A 19980-nucleotide genomic window follows, 5' to 3' on the forward strand; every position below is an offset into this window, starting at 1 on the left:
CACGGCCGGGACCCTCCAGCGTGAGAACCAATGGAGAAAACGGGGGGCCAGAACCCTCTAGGGAACCGGGGCTCACAAAAACATGGCAAAGATTACGCTAAAAGCAGCGCAGCAGCCGGGCCTTGTAGCTGGGTCTCTCCCACTCAAGTATCAACAAGAAAATACAGGTTCTCATGCGGGCAGCTGCGTGGAGCATTCATAATCAGTGTACATAAGTGAGCACATCTGTTTCTCCCAAGTCTCGCGTTGCCTTCCCGCCACGCGTGGGCTCAGGCAGCGGCAGAGCGCGGGCCCCGCTGTTGCACGCAGACGGCCGGCCGCGTGCAGCTCCTGGTCCCGGGATTCCTAGAGGCGCTTCAAGGCCTCGTGCAAAGCTGCCGCCGCCCTGTGGCCCTGTGTACGGCTTCCTCCAGCGTGTGCGTCTCCCCACGGCAGTCAGCCTCGGCGGGGTCACGCCCTCCGCCCTGGGGCTGAGGACGGAGGGACAGGCCTTCCGTGAGGACCTGCACAGCCCAGATGTGTGTGACTCCCTGGCGGCTGTCCCCGTCCAGACGTCCAGAAGCAGGGATCTCTGGTGATTGGAAAGACGACAATCCATCTTTTCTGATATCTCTGAGTTTCCAGGACTTGCGAGGAAGATGGCTCCGCGGGCTGAGCAGCAGGAGGAGCTGCTGGTAGGAGAATGCGGCCTCCTGGCGTGACACCTGCGCGCAGGCGCACTGCGCACGCACGGGGTCCAGGAAGCACTTGCGCCACCTTCTGGCCGCAGCACTTGGCGCGGAAGCACTTCCCTGCGGGAAGTCAGACTTGGCCTCTCCCTGCAGACAGGGTGGGCACTCCTTGTCCGGGACCCACGGCGGCTCCTCCAGGCCGATCGGGCTGTCCAAGGCGCGGTGCTCGGGCACCATGCGCAGGCCGCTGGGCGAGCGCACCAACTTCTTGGCGTCAAGGCTGGAGCCCACCGCCCTCCCGGGTTTATTGCATAGAAGCTTTTAGGGACACACAAACCTTCATAGGGAAGTGAAGACACAAAGAAAGAGTTAAGCCTGAGTGTGTTTATGCTGGCTTTGATGACACAGTTGTGGAGGACCCTGGTGGGTCAGGGAATACGAGGTAAGTGCAGTGAAAGGGGGTGAAATTTAGCAAGGCCTGTTTGTTAAGATTCTCCTTGCTTCTTGGTCGTAGGAAATAAGGATGGTTCTTAACTTACGGTGCAGGGAGGGCACCTTTCGCGTGAGGGCTCAATATCCTCTCTCAAGAGGAGAAGGTCAAAATGACTTTCCTGCTACTGCTGTTTGCTCAAACCCTTCATCTTAAAATAGTCTGTATGCCAAGATGCCGTATTTGGGGGCGGTGTGCCCTGAATCCCGCCATGATGATTGCCTTCTTTCTGTAATTGCCTTGGACTTCAGTACTGTGCCATTTCTTGGTTCTCCTTCAAGGATGCTGATGGCTTATCTTGGTGGCTTTCAATGCAAGTTCCTTGGAAGGTCAGTCTGTTGATGAAGCATTTTCCCTTAAAGACCTCCATTCCAATTGCTCCAGCTCCTGCTGACTTTCAAATACCCAGATCAACATACCTAAATCCAAGTCTGTCCTTCCTTCCTTCCTTCCTTCCTTCCTTCCTTCCTTCCTTCCTTCCTTCCTTCCTTCCTTCTCCTCCTCCTCCCCCCTCCTCCTCCTCCTGTCCTCCTCCCCCTCCTCCTCCTCCTTCTCCTCCTCCTCCTCCTCCTTCTTCTCCTCCTCCTCCTCCTCCTCCTCCTCCTCCTTCTCCTCCTCCTCCTCCTCCTCTTCCTCCTCTTCTTCTTCTCTATTTCCTGTTTTAATGAATGATACTCCATCTGAATAATTGCTAAAATCTTAGATTTCACACTGGCCATTTAAAAAAAATGTTTTTTATTGATTTTTAGAGGAAGAAGAAGGGAGAGGGATAGAGAGATAGAAACATCAATGAGAGAAATGCATCATCTGTTGGCCATGTCTTTCATGCCTTTTGCTGGGGATCGAACCTGCAACCTGGGCATGTGCCCTAACCTGGAATCGAACTAGTGACCTCTTGGTTCATGGGGATTCTCAACAACTGAGCCACAGTGGCCAGGCTGATTGGTCATATTTTTAAGTGGATGCCATGCTCAACCAATTACCTTTTAAAATATCTCGAAAAGCTGCCATCCCATGCAATATATATATATATATATATATTATTTATTATATTATAAAATTTATTTTTATATTGTTTAAACTTTAAAGTATTACAAATAGTAGCACATATGTCTCCTTTTTTCCCCCATTGACCTCCCCCAGCATCCCCCACCCCCCAGCACAAGCCCTCCCCCACTTATTGTCTTGTGTCCATTGGTTATGGTTATATGCATGCATACAAGTCCTTTGGTTGATCTCTTGCACCCCCCAACCCTCCCCTGCCTTCCTACTGTAGTTTGACAGTCTGTTGAATGCTTCTTTGTCTCTGTATCTATTTTTGTTCATCAGTTTATGATGTTCTTTATATTCCACAAATGAGTGAGATCATGTGATATTTATTTTGTTAACTGTTTTTCAAAGACTAAGGAATACTAATCAGATAAATAATATTAGAGCTGAGAAAAAGCCAGTCAAATTTAATAGGATAACTCTGTGTTAGTTAAAAATATAATGGCTATTTATTATGTGCCATATTTGAAGAGAAAGACAGGTGGTTTAATTATGAATCTGAACTTCTTGAGCTTGACATTTATCTCCTTGATGCATGATTTTTTCAATCAGTAACCTGTGCAATATAATACCAGAATGCTAAACTACACAAAGTCTCATACACACAAGATACCAACTAAGAGCCCAATTCAACTATGGTTAAATTACCAAAAGAGTTGACATAGAGCAAACTTACACTAAATATGCAAATATTACAAAACACTCATTGAAAGATAAAAATATATAGGCTCCTAGATCATATGTCTGTCATAAAATGTCTTAAATTTCCAGATCCTTATTAAGCTACCTTGATTTTATTTTATAGTTATTAATCACCACGGCACAGAAATGTAAAGTAAAATAAAAGAGGTCACCCAATGACCTTGGTTGTTTCTACCCAACATTCTTTTTGACTGAACATTTTATCAGAAATTACTTTTAGAAAGCAAAATATTCTTGATAAAATAAGAAGAGTACTCTATGATAAATATTTTAAGGAAATATGTGGTTTACCAATTTAAATGATGCTATCTCCTTAATCATATATATCTACATTAATTAGTGAAAAAGTGATTTTTACTATAAAATAGCTAAAAATTAAATAGTATGCTTTCCTTGTTAATTCAAAAATCTCATAAATTTATATATATATATATTTTTTTTCTTTCAAGATTTAGGTTTCCTTTAAAAATTTCTGGTTATATTATTCTCTGTACAAAAACCTTGAGTAGCTACTACTATATCTAACTTAACCTCTGTGTTTAAATATAGTCTTATTTTATATGAAAACATTTCTTTCATTTTTACTTTCTCCCAGGCGATTTTTTCTCCTTCTCTAGAGTTTTCCAGTCTTTTTAAAATCTTGTGCCTTTAGTTAACTTGCTTAATTAATGTTTTTAATCTATTACATCTAATGTCACAGAAGGAAGAATGAATTATGCCACATTCTTAGTTGCTATTAACTGGAAAGGTCTGTCCTCTTAACTTATAACTCTTCATCTATACTTCTGTTATCACTTCACATAAATACATATTTTATGGAGCATCTATTTTTTTTTCAGGCCGTGTATTTAGGTATTTTTGAAACAATGATGAAGATTTAAATCTGATTTGCTTTGATTAAGGAATTACTAGCCTGTGAGGAGAGACAGATATCTATAGAAATAACCTATAGAATTGGTTACAAAATGCTCTTAAGGGTGTTAAAGAGAGGGCAGTTACTTCGGACTGAGGTTTCATAGAAGGCCTAAAGAAAATATGAACTTTTTGAAAGAAATACCAGCTGGAAACAAACAAACAAACAAACAAACGCACACAGTGGTAGACAAATGGAGGCCCAGAACCCCAGAATAGTATGTACTAGGAAGAGCAACAAGTACTACATAGCTAGAGTGTAGAGACACAGTATGTGATATGGTAGTGGTTGTGAGAAGGTTAGCAATAAATGACCCTGCAAAATCCTTGAGCAAAAATGTGATGAGTCTTACACTTTCTGGTAAGGATATATGGCACCATTAAAAAGGTAATAATGGGAGCCTCTGTAGTACTTGGCATAGAAGACACACATGATATCATCTAGAGAAAATAACCTGAAGCAGTATCAATTAAAAAAAAAAAACTAGACAAAAAAGATATAGGATTAGAACAACAAATTTGAAAAATGTTGATTGTCTTCATCCCATTAAATAATTATAAGACTATTAACAGAATGAAATGGAAATAAATGATTAAATCAACAGATGTTTCATCTCTAAAGCTGATAAATTTGCTCATTGCCTGGTAGAAGTTAAAAAGGCATAGGGTCAAAGGTTGCCCCCAACTTTTCTTGTTTCAATAGTGGAGTAGACAGTGGTGTGACTAAATGCAAAATGAAGTTGTCACAGAGTGGCAAGAACACGGAAATGTTTTCAACTTGAAACACATTGACTTTGAATTATCACTCAAATATTTATGTAAATAACTAGTAGATAATTCTAAGTCTATACCAATAAAAGAGTGTTCTAATATGTTAGTAGTCAAAGATGACTCAGAAAAATTAGGAATTACTTACATTAATGAGTGAATAAAGGTAGAAAAAGCAGTAGAGAAGAAACACAGTACCTTATGTGGCAAGTACTCCTTGTTTTCTATCTCTTGTCCATTTTTTTTTTCATAAAATAATCCAAATTTTATTTAGAGCATACATTTTTTTTAGATAAAAAATAAGACAAAGAACTGATTCTCTGGGTCTCTTCAAATGGCAATAAATATGTGACATGATTATAGCCCATGATATGTAAGAAGATGTGTTCAGGGTTGGGATTCTAGGAAAAAAACAAAGTATTCCTTAATGAAAAAGGTCAAACTCACTTACCTAAATACCTTGATCTTCATTTATCTCTCTTTTTTCTTTATATGCATATTTGATGTATGTCAGTACATTATAGACATTGATTTTTGCTCCTCAAATTTTGGCAGGCTGATTTCTTAGCTGGCTCAGAAATTTTTACACTTTGATGTACATGCTTTGTATAATCTCTTCCCCTTTAGTGTAAGATCCATAAATATAATGTGATATCAAACACTATATGGTAAATGGAATTTTGCAGATGTAACTAAGTCCATAATTACTTGACTGAGTTAATCATAATGGAGGTCTTACCTGTCAATATATTTGTATTTACATATCATTCAACACAAAGTGTTGAAATGGATTTTTAAAATAATTCACAGATCTAATTTCCTATCCTATCTAATAAAGAGGGGGTATGCTAATTGACCATCATGCCCTCCAAGATGGCGGCACCCACTCTCCTCAGCCCCACCAGGGGCGGCAGGTGCATGGCACGGCCAGGCCCACCCCCAGGCAGGTCCAGCCACTCCGTGCGCCTGCCTCCAGAGTCCCCCACTCCCCTCAGCCCTCCAGCCGCCCAGGGCCAGCCCGAGGCACAGGCAAGCCTCGGATGGCAGCTGCCCAGCCGTTCAGGGCTGCCCGAAGCTCAGGTAACCAAGGCCAGCTGAGGCTTGCACTGCCAGCAGTGGCAGCAGCAGTGGTGTGATGGGGGCGTTGCATTCCCCTGATCACCGGTCACCTCCCACCCCTGAGGGCTCCCAGACTGTGAAGAGGGGGCAGGCTGGGCTGAGGGACCCCTCACTCCAGTGCATGAATTTTCATGCACCAAGTCTCTAGTCCTTAAAATAACACTAATCTGGTTAAAGAAATGCATGACCTTTGTTTTCCATTTCTATTCTCCATTACTTAAACTCTATCTTATTATTTTCCTTCTATCGCTATTTATTTTTATCACGATTTATGGAAAACGATATCAAAAGGAAGTGAAAAAGAGATCTGTTTTTCTCTTGTTCCTAGTGTTTGGATTCTTAAATAAATGCAATAACTGCGGTAAATACAAACACTTCCTGTAAAAACTTGTAAAATAATTTCAGAAATGTATTTAAAATAAAGTCACATGTTAAAGTAAAAACAAAGAAAACCTTTTCCTAGTACTCACTGAAAACTGGCATTTTAATTTTCTTTTGGCCTTACAATTAAACATTTAATTTGTAAGAACAGTTTTTGACAATGTTGTTATCTGATTTAGATATGGTGTTTTAGATATGCTGATATATATACTATTTATGAAGCATGAAAATATGTATTTGTAAGCAAATATATGCAAAAATTATTTGTGACATTTAACTTCCATCATGTGCAATAACATCTAGCAATGATTCTATCACAACATTCAATAACTACAGTAAAAAAGTGAATATCATATTTGGTTAATTAACTACTTAATTAGTTGTAGCCTTTATAAAAAATTACAAATACTGCTAAGCTAAAAAATGTGAAAAGTAAACAGTTTTCTCCCAATGTCCCAAATAAGAATATGTTTGAATTTCTAAAACTAAATTTTAATGTCTATATATGGTTTAAATTGTTGCATTATGAAATTTTTTATGAGAGTAAGGGAGAGGGAGAGAGTGATAGAAACCTCAATTATGAGAGAGAATCATTGATCTGCTGCCCCTGAACACCCTGAACCTGCAACCTGGGCATGTGCCCTGACTGGGAATCGAACCATGACTGCCTGCTTCATAGGTCGACATTCAACCACTGAGCAATGCCTGCTAGACAATTGTGAGATTTCTGTAATATCATCACTGCAATCATACAGTTATCATTGTTGTGATTTAATTTTTTAAGGCCTTAGTCAGGATTCTCTATTTTTGTGTTTTATTGGAATCATAGAGTTGGAGGGAGGGCAGAGAAACATAGGCTAAATTATATTTAAATTCAACGTTAGCATGCAAAATAACTTTAAAGTTTCTAAATACCAATTGTTGCAGTTGCTATTTTATCTATGTTGTTGAACCCATTTGTGAGCTATCTTAGGTTCTTCAATATCAATTTTTTTTTAATTTTACCACCTACGTTTTATGTTAATTATTGTTGCTTCCTTTTTCTCTTAGGGCACAGTTAGTTGTACCTATCCAATTTATATTTATTCCCTGATTAGTCCATGACATTTCTCCCCTTCTGTCTGTCTTCAAAACTGAGGAAAATAATGAGCATATAGCTTAAATCTTTATTAATGAAAAATGCACATTAACACATGCTTTTCAAATATTAGTTCAATCTCTACTAGCACTCCAAATTTTAATCCCCAACAAAACTGAAAATTCTATCTTCCTCTATAATTAGAAGGATGTATTAGAGTTGATGTCTCTGCAGTATTAATATACTTAGACAAGAAATATTGCTTGCTTTTATAATCCATCAAATAAAAGAGACTTTAAAAGTCATAATTCTATTCAAATGGAAGCAGCAGCAAGTTTCTAGAACACTGCCCAAAAGAAATCTTATTTTGATTTTTACATTTATTTTGCTTTTCTTATTTTTTGCTTTTACTTTTAAAGTTTAGAAATCTGGTCCAGCTGGTGTGGCTCAGTGGTTGAGCATCGACCTATGAACCAGGAGGTCAGGGTTTGATTCCCAGTCAGGACACATATCCAGGTTGCCAGCTTGATCCCCAGTAAGGGGCATTCAGGAGGCAGTAGATCAGTGATTCTCTCTCATCATTGATGTTTCTCTCTCTCTCCCTGTCTTCTTCTTTAAAATCAATAATATATATATATATATATATATATATATATATGTTAAAAAAAAATGTAGATAAACCAAGCATATTTGTTGGTGAAATTTCTACATACTAGGACTCAATTTCACATAAACCTCACTTTTTAGTTTTTATTATTTTTTTTAAAGATAAAGAAATATTGCAGTAGCTGTCAATACCCACTGGTAATCTATTCTCAGAAAAGTCTCACCATAATGTCCAAGAAGAAAAAAATCTTCTAAATGTATCGTCATTTAAAAGTTTTCAAAGAACTTTTAATATTTTACCAATATGCTCACTCAGTTCCTTATTATTTTTGGATCCTGCTGAGTAATTTTCTCAGCTTCTTAGTATGGTGATTTACATTCCTTTTCACATCTGGGTTCTTGTTCTGCCTTTTATTTTATATTGTTTGGATTGACACTGGAGCTTCAATTTTCTCTTCTTAAGACAACAAGATAAAACTTTTCTTAAAAATGTAAATTTCCCACACACTTGTAAGTTATCTTTAGATGTCTTATGTTTGTATGCTTAAAAAATGCAGCAGTAAGTATTGCCTTGTTTTTCTTTGTCAGAGAAAGCTGTCTCTTAGATTTAAAAGAAATACATATTATTATTTTTTTAAAAGATAAAATGCATGTACTTCTCTAAAGAGAATTCATGAAATCTACTTATTTTTCTTCTGAAAGCATTCCCAATGAGATATAAGGCTATCTTTTCCAATGTAAGGTTAGTGTTCTTAATCACCTGACAGTGAACTGCAGTGCACTTTACCACAAAGGATTTCAAACAAACCAAGATGACAGCTGTGACAACGATGATAATAATGATTATGATATCCACCTGCAAAAAGCTACTAGGGTTTCTTTTTGTCATATTTGATGTGTAAAATATATAAAACCTTAGCCTTAAATAAGCTTGCTGTGCTTCAATGATTCAATTATTACATTGCTGTATAAGGTGTTAGGAATTCTAACCTCATCTCAAGCTAAGTTTAGGAAATATCACCTGTTAGTTAGAAACTTATAATTATTTGTGTAGTTTCTTGTGCATTACATACTTGTTCCTGTTGACTGGCCAAGAGACACATCTTTTCTTTTTTTTTTAAACCAATATGTAACTAGTGCCTAGCATAGAGAGAAAATAAGTTTCAATAAATGGTTGCCGAATAAATGAACAAATTGACACCACTGGAACACATATTTGATATCGATGGCCATTCAATATTAATACTAAATTAGTATCAATTTCTTCAATATTTTGAATATAATGCAAAATCATCTTTTTAGAGGGATTTAGAGGCTAAGGTTTTGTATCCCATCTTGGATTTTTTTTCTTAAGATTTCTACCTATAGAGATATTCCATTATAGAAATAAAATAACTAAATCACTTAAATCATAATATATCTGGTCCCGGTACCCATTAAAAGGATGTGGCACAGAGGTCAGAATACTTCTTTCAACTGACCAAAACCTACATTTATGGGATGCTCTTACAAGCATTTGCTTTGAGAGATGTGTAGAAGAGGAGGACAGCCCTTTAAATATACCCATATTTTTGCCCTGGCCAGTGTGTCTCACTTGGTTAAAGTGTTCTCCTGTAAACTGAATGGTTATGGGTTTGATTCCTCTTCAGGGCACATACCAAGGGTGCATTCCCTAGTTGGGGTGTGTGCAAGTGGCAACCAGTAAATGTTTCTCTCTCCCTCTCTCTCTCTCTCTCCCTCTCTCCCCTTCTGTCTCCCCTTTCCTCTCTCTCTCTCAATCAGTAAACATATAAACTTTAAAAGAAGATATCCATTTAAAAATAAATAAATAAACCCATATTTTTATCACTAAGGTGAGGTTGTAGAAAGTGTTAGATCATGCTTTTGCAACCAATTACATAGGTGTGATTTTTTTTTTAAATGAGGTAGTTTAGACTTTACATTTACTACAATAATTCATATGTTTAGATTCAGTCCTGGAAGTTATCTATGTATGCATCTGTTCATTGTGCCCCCCCCCACCCCCTCCATACACGCTTTTTCTTCTTACTTTGGGATTTATTCAGCATTTTTTATAATTCTTTATAATCTCAATTATTGCCTTATTATTCACACCACTTTAAAAAATTATTGTCCTAGGACTTAGAATACAGTTGGCCCTTGCGCAACACTCCAGCCATATCCATGGGGGCCTTGGTTCCAGGACACCCTGCGGAAACCAATATTTTAAAACAGGAGGGAGGTAAGTCCATTGGTCAGACCATCATCTTAAACTAGAAATGTATTCTTTTTATTTTAACACTAGTATTTTGCAAAAAGTCAGTATCCTCTATCAGTTCAATCAATATGTAGAAACACTTCCAGCTTCTAGATATGTGGCCAGCTTTTATCACTACATTTCACTCTTTCATAGCATAATCATATAGACTCGTTCACATTGTGCTGTTTGAAGTGGCAAGGTAGAAAACACAATTTACTCCTGATACACTGGTTTTCTATGAGCACTTCACCCCAGCCATGAATCATTTTCCAAAGTTAAACATTTTGCATAACATACATTTTAAAGATAAGATGGGAAATGGCATTCTTATCACTGTATTTCTATTCTAAAGGTTGATATTTAGAGTTAATATATATCTATATAAATTGGGGTTTTACTCACACTCCATCTTTTTCCAGCAGTCAGCTTCACACTGTCAGATTTTTGCCTCATTCAATAAGGTATACACAAATAGACTCAACAAGGGAAACATCTATTTGCAAAGGAAGAATTGCTGTTACCATACAAAAGATTCAATCACCAGATACTTTAATTTTACTTCAGCTGCTAGTCTATACTAAACGCAACAGTGTCTCCAGAATATGTTTCAAAACACTTTTAATAACAATATCCTTTCTGTTGGCTGTCTTCCCTTTCTATGCTTGCTCAAAGCTATTACTTCCAAGAGCATTCAATAAAGGTAGATTTTGATCAATTGAAAGAAGTATTCTGACCTCTTGGCTACCTCATCCAAGAGTCTGCTGGGACCAAATATATTATTACTTTGATCTCTTTCATTTTTCCTGTGAATAATGCTGTCTGTTCTTAATAAAAGTAGGAAGTATGGACAGAATTCACAGCTATAGTCAGTCATGGCCAGAAAAATCTCAGTGTAACTCATGTGTATCATCTAATAGCAACCCATACTCTCCCAGATCCTGAAAGCTATCTGAATCAGTTAATCCTGGGTTATATGCATAGCTCTTCAATTACATCATCAGAGGAAATTATAACATTTCTTTCACAGGCAGAGACATGAGCTCAACCAACAGAAGCAATGAGGAAGCCGAGTCTCTGTCTAACACGTTACACAATGGCCTGCATGGAATGATATTAGCTAGTAGAAACAGGTCAACATAAGAATTTATGCCACTGCATGGTTTATTACATAACCAGAAGACTCTGAAGAAACAACTTTGCATGTCTTCAGACAGTCTCAGACACAATGTACAGTTTTATGGACTCAAATAATAATAATAATTATTATTATTCCTTATATATTCTCACTCTACATCCCACTACAGTCCTCCTAGTACTCACCTCAGGAAAACGTTTCAGGACCAGCTCTATTCCCTTTGTTACTATTTCATTTTAATGGGTAGGGCTTGTTACCTTAGACAGCCTTGTTTATCATCTACTCAAGCCTTTCTTGGCCCTATTACCAATTGGTTTTCTCTTCTATGTGTGCAAATTATAAAGGTAATTAAAACTACAGAAACAATCATCAATTTAATTCCTGTGAGCTCTTACATACACCAACAGGATTAAGTCATCCTATGTGTTTCAATATTGTCTATAAATATGGTACTTTTTTTAATTGCAAGACTTTTTGCTAAAATGATTAAATCTTACCATGTTAATACTATTTTAAGTTATTAGATACAATACCAAAAATAAACACATGCAGACAAGGATCTATTCTCTACTGTATTAGCATTACCAAAATATTATATACTAGAGGCCCAGTGCATGAAATTTGTCCAGAGTAGAGTCCCTAGGCCTGGCTGGCAATCAGGACAGATCAGGATGACTGGCAGGGAGATGGGTGGGGGGGGGGGGGGGCCCGCTGGTACCCGCCTTGACCGGCCTGGCACCGCCTGCTCGCTGCCCCCCGCCCCCACTTCACCGCCGCTGGTTGCCTCCCTCTGTAGAGTGACCAGCAGGGCGATCGGGAGTCCCCCACTTGCATCCGCCTTGGCTGGCCTGGGGCCTGCAGGCTAGGGGAAGCTGCTGCAATTGAGTGTCTTCCCCCTGGTGGTCAGTGCGCATCATAGTGACCAGTCATTCTGCTGGTCGATCTGCCATTTGGTCGATTGGCATATTAGGCTTTTATTACATAGGATTATTATCATTTTGCCCATTTCTAGTTTCTCCTTAATATTTTATTCACAACCAAATACTTAAGGAGCTGCCGCTCTGTATCCAGGAAATACAGTAATACTGTATCGTAAGCTATTTGAACAGATGCTTTACTCTATTACCTTAACAGACACTTAGCTCTTTTCAAGGAAGTCCCTTTCTGTGAAACTCTCTTGTGCCCTCTCTCACACACCTCAGGATTGCAATGTGGGTTTGGTGTCCTACTTGCTCACTATTGCTATGTCATGGGCATTTCTTTATCAAGTTAGGACAAAACTTTTAAAATCTATGTCATCCTCTTTACCTACTAAAATCTCTCTGATATTACCTCTCATTCACGAAAGACTGAGAGGCCTGGCTTGTCATGTTTCTTCACTCCAGGCTCAACCACCCTTGTACCTGATTTTCTATCTCTATGGATGACAAATCTGAAAAACAAAATCCTAGCATTTGGGTAACCTTAAGTCATCCAGGTGTCCCCCATTTCACACTTTGGAAAGTTGTTTTTGCATAAACTAGGATAATATCATTTATTATTTTAATGGATACACTTTGTGAGTAAAAATTGGCAATAACCAGTATTACAGCAAGAAAACAGGCATAAATAAGTGCTTTCCTGGAAACCTGTGATATATGGTCACTCTCTCACTAACTGATCCTTCTCCAAATATGATTGATGTAACATCTTCTCCATTTGTAAACAACCTCTTGGCCTCATTAACCACATAGTATCCAAGTAATATCTCAAATAAACATGTCACTTGAATTATAAAAAGCAGTAACAACATTTTATAGGTATACAAAGCTTATTGGGGTTATGTAGAAATTTTTAATTTTTAAACATATATGTGAATGGGTATTGCCAGCATAGATGCCACTGTGTGAACTAACAAGCCTCCTATCATTTCATTGTCTGCTTGTCACTTTATAACACTTTTAAAGTGGTTATTGGGTCATCACAAAAGCAAACTTCACATGACCTATGATGAATTATGATAATTCAAATGCAGGATAAAAGCTTATTTCAAGTACTGATGAATAAACCAAGTTAATTTTTCTTATTAACCTGCTGGGTCTGCCTAATAGTGTCCTAAGCATAATCCCTAGAAGCAGTTGCTATAGTTCTTATAATTCTGCTAAGCAATCATGTTCTGTTCCTAAAGGATTAATTGGGCCCAAAAGTAGAGAAAGACTATGATGACCTGGCTGCTTTTCTGTCACCCCCCTGGAAATCTCCTGTTGTCATGTAGAAGAATAATGAAAAGCAAAGATGCCTCCAGAAATAAGGATCAAGTGAAACTAACAAAAAGAGGCTTTCCTGGTCTCACTTTTCGAAGTAGGTGATTTCTATGTCAAAAATGTTAATAGCATTTCTCACACAGCCACAGCTTCATAGTAGGAAAAAAAAAACCAAAAAAAACCCACATACCATAGAAGGCAGATCGTTTTGTAATGAAGAAGGAGCTGAATTTCTCTGTGAAGGCTTTGAAGAGCCCAGAGAAATTCACCCCACCAATCTGGAGTACAGCTAAACCTGTAGAGAAGAACTTGTTGATTGTCAATGTCATGCTAAAGTCAATGACGTAACTAGAGGGGGTGATATGGTTTTACCTTTCTTTTGATGGTTAAGAGCATAAGATGCATACTTTTATGTATAGATAGATGAAGAGGGAGCTTAAGTCCAGAAATGAGAAACTGATATGAAGATTACTTTGTCTGTTGACTTTGTAATTGCTTCTAAGTGTAGTGAGAATGGCCAAACCATCCAACTCCTGTGTTCTCTGGAGTACTTGTTGGCTGACTGGACTTAGAAGTTCTGAAAGCAGCAAGAAATATGCCAATGCTGTGGTGTGGACCAAGCAGACTGTATGGAATGGACCTGAGGGGCTACTTGAATTGAAAGCCCTTTGAGGGGAACTTGGGCATTATGGATAAGGTGAGAATAGGCACTTCCTGGTGCTGCATCGCCAGACACTGCCATTTGGAGTACTAAACGGAATGAGAAAATTAATTATGCAAGCATCTGGATGATAAATTCTTTCTTGCCTCCTGGTTCCTGTGTATCACCCCTGCTTCAAATAGTTGTTTCTGCCTCTCCACTTGACTTTAGTTAATAACAATCCCAACATCAATACTCAGCTAGTGGCCAAGAGTTGGAACATTGCAAACTCTTAAATGGCATATGGCATTTGGGAGTCATATAACAGTTGTTCTCTTTTTTAAATAACTTATTCTGATCAACTTTATATTTCATAACATAGTATGGAAACAAGATACATTCTAGATGTGAATGGGGGGTGGGAAACAAAGTTGACAGAATATTAAATAATAACATTGTACATTTAATAATGATTTAAAATCACTGTAAAATAACTCATTTATGTACTAACAAGTGGTTGATTTACAAAAGAGATAAAAATAATTAGTACTCAAAAGACTCAGAACCAGAACAGCACATTTAATGAGAATATCTTTCTCTATTACCTGCATGATCCTGGATAGTGATGACTACAATTTTGCCTGAGTAAATATTGTCAATGGACTTCCTTTTTTCATTGGTAATCAACTTCATTATTTCTGTCATATTGCTGCTCAGATTTTAATATTAGCCATAGTGCTGACATTATCACTGGTAACTTATTTTTATTCATTAATAAAAGAAACCTGTTGTTTCAAATTTGAATACTAATAGAGACATTATTTGCATAGTCATAGTGAAGGACTGATTAGATTAATCAAAATTCTCTGATTAGGAGGATCCTTCCCAGTGTCAATCTTTGATAATTACTTAAATCCATCATAGTACGTGATATTTTAACTAAAAATACTTTTGCCTATGCTTTCTCAGCTGCTACCCTTCTTATCCTTCCTATATAATAAAAGCCTAATATGCTAAGTGTCTGGTCATCCAGTTGGCCATTCAACCAATCAAAGCATAATATGCTAATGATATGTTAAGGCCACTCAACTGCTTGCTATGATGTGCACTGACCACAAGGGGGCAGACACTCTGACCAGTAGGTTAGCTTGCTGCTGGGGTCCGGTCGATTGGGACTGAGTAAGATGGACTGAACACGCCCTGGAGCCCTCCCGTGGTCCTTCCCCAGTTGGACTACTTTCCGTGTCCCTCCCTGGCCCTGATCATGCACCGGTGGGGGTCCCTCGGCCTGGCCTGCATGCTCTTGCAATCCGGGACCGCTCGGGGATGTTGGAGAGCTGGTTTCGGCTTGATGGTGGAATGACCAGTCACTATGATGTGCACTGACCACCAGAGGGCAGAAGCTCAATGCAGGAGCTGCCCCCTGGTGGTCAGTGCACTCCCATGGGGGAGCTCTGCTCAGCAGGAAACCAGGCTCACAGCTGGCGTTGGACATCCCCCAGGGGCTCCTGGACTGTGAGAGGGCGCAGGCTGGGCTAATGACTCCTCACTCCCACTGAGTGCACAGATTTTGTTCACTAGGCCTCTAGTGAGTATACAACTATGCTTGCTGCTTTAGAGTTTATGAAAATATTCTGGATGGTTTATGCCTACAAACAATGAATCAGTAGTATCTGCTATAATTTTCAACTACCTATTTTTATAATCAATGGAATGCTGCCATTTAGTAATTAGATGGACTCAAAAAATACTTGTTATTTCTTTTATTTTTAAAGGAAAATGAGAAACATTCAAAAACATTGGAAATTTTATCTGCATTGAGATCAGCAAAGAACACTTTCTGTATGTAGTGAGGCATAATTATTTGTTTCAGAGTTTAGAGAAGATAATTTTCAAAGTGTGAAAATTAATATTTTTAGTTAAACATTTGCTTATTTTTAAAGTTCAGATATAACTAGTGGATAGTATGTAATGTTTTTTACTTAAAAACAGTTTTGAATGCACTAATTCTCTTACACTTCCATTATTCCCAATGTCCTTTTGCAGACCGAAGGAAGCTAGGTAGTCAGGCATTGGGACTATGGGGCAGGGAAATAGGACTGGGTGGAGTTATTAAGACACCCAACTGGGCGGGCTGGAAGGAAGGGCAGGTGTGGGAGACATGAGCTTTAAAATATATGAATGTTATTAAGACAGGCAGATTGCATATAACCAATCACAAGGATGTTGCTAAGGAAAAATTTTTTTGAAAAGACCAATCAGGAACTAGCAAGCATATACACAAAAAAGCACTTTCTCCTGGCCCTCCACAGCCATGGTCGGCAAACTGCGGCTCACGAGCCACATGCGGCTCTTTGGCCCCTTGAGTGTGGCTCTTCCACAAAATACCACTGGCCTGGGCGAGTCTATTTTGAAGAAGTGGAGTAAGAAGAAGTTTAAGTTTAAAAAATTTGGCTCTCAAAAGAAATTTCAATCGTTGTACTGTTGATATTTGGCTCTGTTGACTAATGAGTTTGCCGACCACTGCTCCACAGGATACAATGGATTCCTGACTTTCCCGTGGCAGGGGAGCGCATCCCCAGCACCTACATGGCTTATGGCCATGTGGGCCTCCACACATGGACTAATTGATTTTAATTCACATGGATGCTTTCAATAAACTTCGGTTCCACTTATAGGTTTTGTCCATAACTTCAATCTTAGATTTTGCGAGACAACAAGCTTGGACTTAACATCCTATATTTTGGTTTCACATATTTCAATGAGAAAGTAAAAGCTTTCAAACTGAATCTTGTTGTTCATCTTTACACATTCAATAATGCATTTGTAATGATAATCCTCCCTTTCTATTTTTACAAATGACAAAACTCCTCAACTATTATGGTCTCTTTTTTTTTGCTGCTATGTAAGCACAGCCCATTCATCAAATTGATTTCTGGTCCTCCTGTCCTGTACACTTTGCAGGAAAGTCACTCCAGCATTTATACCCCTCACTAACTCATATCACCAGTGACCCATTTTCATTGGGGGATTCCCATCAGCATATGAACATGCTCCAGCCATTCCAAAACAAATAGCAATCAAACACCTTCCACTGCCCAGCCCAAACCCACACATGCTTAGCTACCACTCCATTTCTGTCTTCACTATTTTTACAGGGAAGAAAAATGCTCTTTTCACTTCCTTACTTTTCTTGGATTCTGAAGCCCTTTGAATTATGTTAGTCCCCAACCCCCCAAAAAAACAATGCATAGAAACTGTTTTTGTTTGAGCTCTATATTGACAAGAGCATTAGTTTCTTCTATGGAATCATTTACATAACCTCTTACTGGAATTTGATTTCTATTTTGAAACTCTACTATTGGCATCTATGATAACTCCTGAATGGAATTGCTAATTTAATCACTTAAGTCATCTTACCTTCTGGGAATCCTATAGCATATGATATTGATATAAGAAGGATCATACCTCGAGATTAGAGTGTGACATAGTCTTTGATTCTCATAAAGGTGATATTACAATATGATCAGCAGACACAGCCCCTTTTACCTACTACGTATTTATCAGCAGTTATATTTCTAGTCACGGTCATTCATCATAGTAGGCAAAAGAGTAGATTAAATTGAAATGATAGCCTCTATTGGTCTCAGAGAGGTTTATTTCAAATTTTATTTCTAGAGGTTGATATACATAAACAATGTATTAACAACATGTAAATTACCACCAGATTTTATTTATATCTCAGAATTCTACAAAACACTCAAAAATTAATTAGCTAAAAGAAACATTAAACCATAGTATAGAGTATGTAACCCAAAATAAATTTGATATATGCTTATTAAAATCCATTTCTCAAAAATTATTTTCCCAGCAAATATATTAAAATAGAGATTAATTGTAAAAAGTAACAATAATTTTGAAGAAAGACAATGGATCAAAGTATTTAAATTATCAGAATTAGAACGATAAATGATAGAAAGGTAAATCAGCACCTTCTAATTAATTTATTTGTTAGAAATGACCTGAAAAATTAATTAGTTTGTTTTAGGTAGAGAACACAGAAATGTTTGAAACTTATTAAAATGTGGCAAGTAACAAGCATAAAGGCTCCCTTCTGACAGCTATTTCTCAAATTCCTATTTTAACTTGAAAATCAGAAAAAAATACTTGTGTTTAAATAACTTTATGTTCATTTTTAAACTATACTTATAATTTCAAAGTCACATTTATAATTTTAATCACTTTTTATATAGGGTTTATTTTATCATGTTTTTCACATTTCATTCATTTTACAAATACTTTCTGACATTGACAAAAGAACAAAAATGATAGAATTGCTTTGTTGCTTTGCAATGAAATATACTTCTGCATCATTTAGAATACAATCAATTGTAACCTTTTCCCCCTTTTTTTGTGCAACTTTTTAAATGCCTATACATACTATAATACCTGTGTACTTTATTTTCATAGAAAATCAGAAAAGTTATAAAGCTAAGAACCTTTCCAAAGGTAAGGCCATGGAAGCAGTCCTGAAACAATGATGGGAATAATACTTGCTGAATAAACCCCCACCCCCAGTTTCCTCACCCACTAGATAGGAAATCTCTGAGGCAGCTGCTACACAGTTGGCCAGAGGTTTCCAGTTATACTTAGACCTGCTTATTGATGCGATCTATACTGACTTTCTTCTATTCAGTGTTCACTCCTATTGCCCCAACATTGTTTCCAGGAATTACCTCGTTAATGAATTACTTACACTCAAATTCTCCTTCTGCTTAGAACATAGAAAGCTGCAATAGGACATACTCCTACCCTAAAACAGGAAAACCAGCAGACTCCTAACCCCCAAGTCCTTCAGAGAGCTGAGGTTAGAAGGGTACCAGGTGAACCAGAGTGGCAAACCTCTCCAAGGAGAGACAAAACAGTGTTATAAAAAGAAGCAAACATTTTAAAAGTGTAATATAAAACAATTGAAATTTAAAGAATTATTAAGTGCCAAATGTTGGATAGTGTCACAGTTTCGAGTTCCTTAGATCTAGACATAAAGGCAATTCACTCACTCATTTGCAAGGTCTGCCCACGTCTATCATGAGATAGATTAAGGGCGGGGCAGAGAGCTGAGGTGGAATCCTCAGTTAGACAAAGGCTTACAGCCCTGACTGACTCAGACAGCGGCCCAAGTCCTGACCATTGGCTTCACAAATTAATTAATTAATGAAGCTACCATTTATGTTGCAAAACATGCACCAAACAGGCACATTTTTATAGAAAAAAAAGTATACCATTATTATCAGTTTCCATTGAGTTATATATATTTTATACCAAAAAGTTATTTTTCATAATCTATTGGTAATCCATGATTTAAAAAAATTATTTTAAAGTGCATGTTTAAGATCATTGCCCATCCTGGTTGGAAATATATAACATTAATTAATTTTTTTTTCCTTTGGGAAAAGAAATTTAGAACATAGAAGCCTAGTTTTATCCCGAAATTTAGAAAATCATTTGCTATAAGGAAAATGCAATTGAACTTATAAAATGCACATTGTTTGTAATGCCATTATATGAAAAACTATAGAAGTATCAAAAAGTAGAATAAAATCATATGGTTCAGATGAAATCTCAACTCTGCCCTATGGTAGCAATGAGAGCCTCATTTTTGCATGGTTACAATTCACTTGGCATCTATTCACTGATCTCCTTAACTTTTCTTGTTTTGTTGGAACAAATTGTTTTTTAGACATTTTTAAACATTATCAAGAATAAATTTTTCAAAAATATTGTTTTTAAAGAGTGACAACTGGATATAAGTTCATGAAGGTTAAAGTTCAACATGGTAGTGATGATAAAAACTGATTTTGTTATGTATTTTTTAAATAACATAAGAATAATGCTTAGTGTTTCTGTTCTTCAGGCAAAACTATA

At 37.5% G+C, this 19980-nt stretch overlaps 1 pseudogene; it reads right to left on the bottom strand.

The window, feature by feature from the left end:
- Positions 1-356: 356 nt before the first annotated feature.
- LOC129148242 (zinc finger FYVE domain-containing protein 21-like) lies at positions 357-959 on the bottom strand (annotated as a pseudogene).
- Positions 960-19980: the final 19021 nt, after the last annotated feature.

The sequence above is a fragment of the Eptesicus fuscus genome, chromosome 3 (assembly GCF_027574615.1).
Source record: "Eptesicus fuscus isolate TK198812 chromosome 3, DD_ASM_mEF_20220401, whole genome shotgun sequence".
Lineage (NCBI taxonomy): Eukaryota > Metazoa > Chordata > Mammalia > Chiroptera > Vespertilionidae > Eptesicus > Eptesicus fuscus.